The sequence below is a fragment of the Pan paniscus genome, chromosome 4 (genome assembly GCF_029289425.2).
Source record: "Pan paniscus chromosome 4, NHGRI_mPanPan1-v2.0_pri, whole genome shotgun sequence".
Lineage (NCBI taxonomy): Eukaryota > Metazoa > Chordata > Mammalia > Primates > Hominidae > Pan > Pan paniscus.
This window is the reverse complement of record NC_073253.2, coordinates 45,491,667-45,494,438: the sequence shown is the minus strand read 5'-3', so window position 1 is coordinate 45,494,438 and position 2,772 is coordinate 45,491,667.

Sequence of the window (2,772 nt, the reverse complement as noted above, 5' to 3'; positions counted from 1 at the left end):
ACATCTTTGTGTTCTCCCACAGGGACTGGCAAATAGTAGGTGCTTAATAAGCATTTGTTTTACTGAAGGCTGGCCATTTCCATTTAACTAATCCAGCACATATTGCCCTTTTTTTTTTTTTTTAGTTTGCAAGCTGAAATGTATGATTTGTTTTGCAAATACTTATTAAGAAATTCAGAGACACACAGTAGATGCTTTTTTTTTTTTTGAGACAAAGTCTCACTGTGATGCCCAGGCTGGAGTACAATGGTGTGATCTCGGCTCACTTCTACCTCCACCTCCCAGGTTCAAGCGATTCTCCTGCCTCAGCCTCCCGAGCAGCTGGGATTACAAGCGCCTGCCACCACACCCGGTTGATTTTTGTATTTTTAGTAGAGACAAGGTTTTACCGTATTGGCCAGGCTGGTCTCAAACTCCTGACCTCAAGTGATCTGCCCGCCTCAGCCTCCCAAAGTGCTGGGATTACAGGCGTGAGCCACCACACCTGGCCCAGTAGATGCTTTTTATAATATACAAATAAAAGTCAAATCATCACAGAAAATATCGGATAGAAAATGAGGCAGAAAAAAATACTGACCATTGCACTTATAAGTGCTGTATCCTTTTAGTTATAAATACAAATTAATTTTCTTCAAGTCTAAAAAATTGTGCCTGGGCGTGTGGAAACAGAAGGGAAGGACTTGAGGCACAAGCCAGGATGGAGGGATTCTAAGTAATGCATTGTGATCCCCTACGCATGTGTTGGCCAGGATGCTCTCCAAACAGGCCTCAGTAGAAAAGAAGAAGGAGCCCAGCTTCCTTTCTAATCAGACCTGAAGCTCATGTGTGCAAGCCCCAAGGTCCAGGCTGCCTGCAGGCTCCTGATAGCTTAGGCAGAAGCAAGGGAGAAGCTGATAGTGGGGCAGAAGACCTGGGAACCGCTAGGCAGCCTAGGGCCTCCCTTCTGGGCAATTCTTGTGCCAGATGTAATGCACACCTCAGGGGCCTGAGCGAGGGCCAGGGAGGGCCTCTCCCTTTTTCCATCATGTCTAATTGAACCCAGTTTCTGCCTGGCACCTCTCAGCTTCAAACGGGGGACTGAACAGTTTGCCGACGTGACAGTCCTGTGGCACTTTCTCAGCAGTATTTTGAAAGAAGCACTGGAGGCAGCGCCTCATGCTGAGAAGCATGAAACAGGCGCAGGGGTGTGTGTGGGTGTGGGTTTGGAAGGGAACCTGGGCTCTGACTGGATGCCATTTGTTTCTTTTATTTCAGGCTGCTGTTCTTGTTGTTTTTACGAAGACATTTTTCTCTCGCAAATGCAAAAGCTTGAGCTGTGTGGGCCATCAATTTCTGCCCCTTCATACAGACAAATCACGGCTGCATGGTGGCTCGGCCTTCCTCTGCTGGGAAGCAGCCCTGGCTCACCTCACAGGGTGCCCATGGGCCGGCCAGCAGGGAAGGGAGTCCTGTAGGTGGCAGCTTCTGGGGGTGCTGCCAGAAGGCACTGGGTGCTTACCCTTATTGATATTGCAGAGACAAAAAATCAGAATATTGCTAAGTCGTTTCAAGCCTGTCTAGCAGTCACAGAAGAGAATTCCTGTTAGATTTTCCGAGCTGAAGTCTGTATTCCCTAAGCCAGGCCCTCCTTCCAAGCCTCAGCCCCTCCACTGCGAAATGAAAAGGCACATGCCCTGGTTGCTCCCACTTTCTATCATCCCACGACCTCATCTGGACTGGGAATGGTGGAGGTCATTAGAAGCCTGGAAAATCCAAAAGAATGGAAACCCCCAGTATATTCTTTTCGACTTAGAGGAGAGTGTGTGCATCTACATACTGAAGCCACACCATCAAGAACTGACCCAGAAGCTTCCCCCATGTCTCCATCCTGCCCCCCTGAAATCCTGAAAATGTCTCTGCTCACCTTTCTAGAAGAATACACATGACTGTTTCTGCATTGGCTGTGCTCCCATCCCATCCCCGACTTCTCTTTCTCATTTGTCTATCTAGTTAGCCCTGTCTCTGATTGGGAGAGTGATGCTTGGTTTAAAAGACATCTCTGCAGGAAAGCTCAAGAGGAAACAGAGAGGCTAATATATCAAGCATGTTTTAAAATAACCAAGGTGATACATATAATAACATCATGCCAGCTCGCATTCTGTTGCTCTTACAGCTCCGTGTAGGTAAGATGGGTATTCATATCCCCACTGTACAGATGCAAATACTGACTCCATGAGATAACTGAGTTGCCCAAACTTTCAAGACCAGTTAAAGGCAGAATGCGAACTGAAAACCAGATCTTCTGAGTCTTAGTGCCCCATTCACAGAGCTGTTTAAAATATGGATCATCTTTCTGGAGGAAACAGCTTTACCTGCTCTGCTCACTTGCTCTAGGATTGAGAGGGTAGAGTGAAAGAAGCGGGGAGAAGTCATCTCAGAGTTAAAACTTTTTTCAGAACCATTTGACTCTTGCTCGGCTCTGCTTAAAAGCTGCTTCTGCATCTAGGGTTTACCCAGAAACCCATCATCACAAAACCAGTAGCTCCTTTTGTCATACGTAACTACTCGAAAGCATGCAAGCAGGGGTGATCATCCAATTACAAGATCAGCTTTCTGTTGTCCAAGATAATAAAGCCGCAGTATTCATGGGTTATGATTTGGATGGGCACCCGCTAGAGTGGCATCGTCTTGTTGGCCATCTTCCCTGCTCTGATCACATCCTTTAGTACCTGTAGAAATGTTGCAGCTCTTGCTACTGACTAATGGGACTATTTCATGTTGAATGTGAACAGA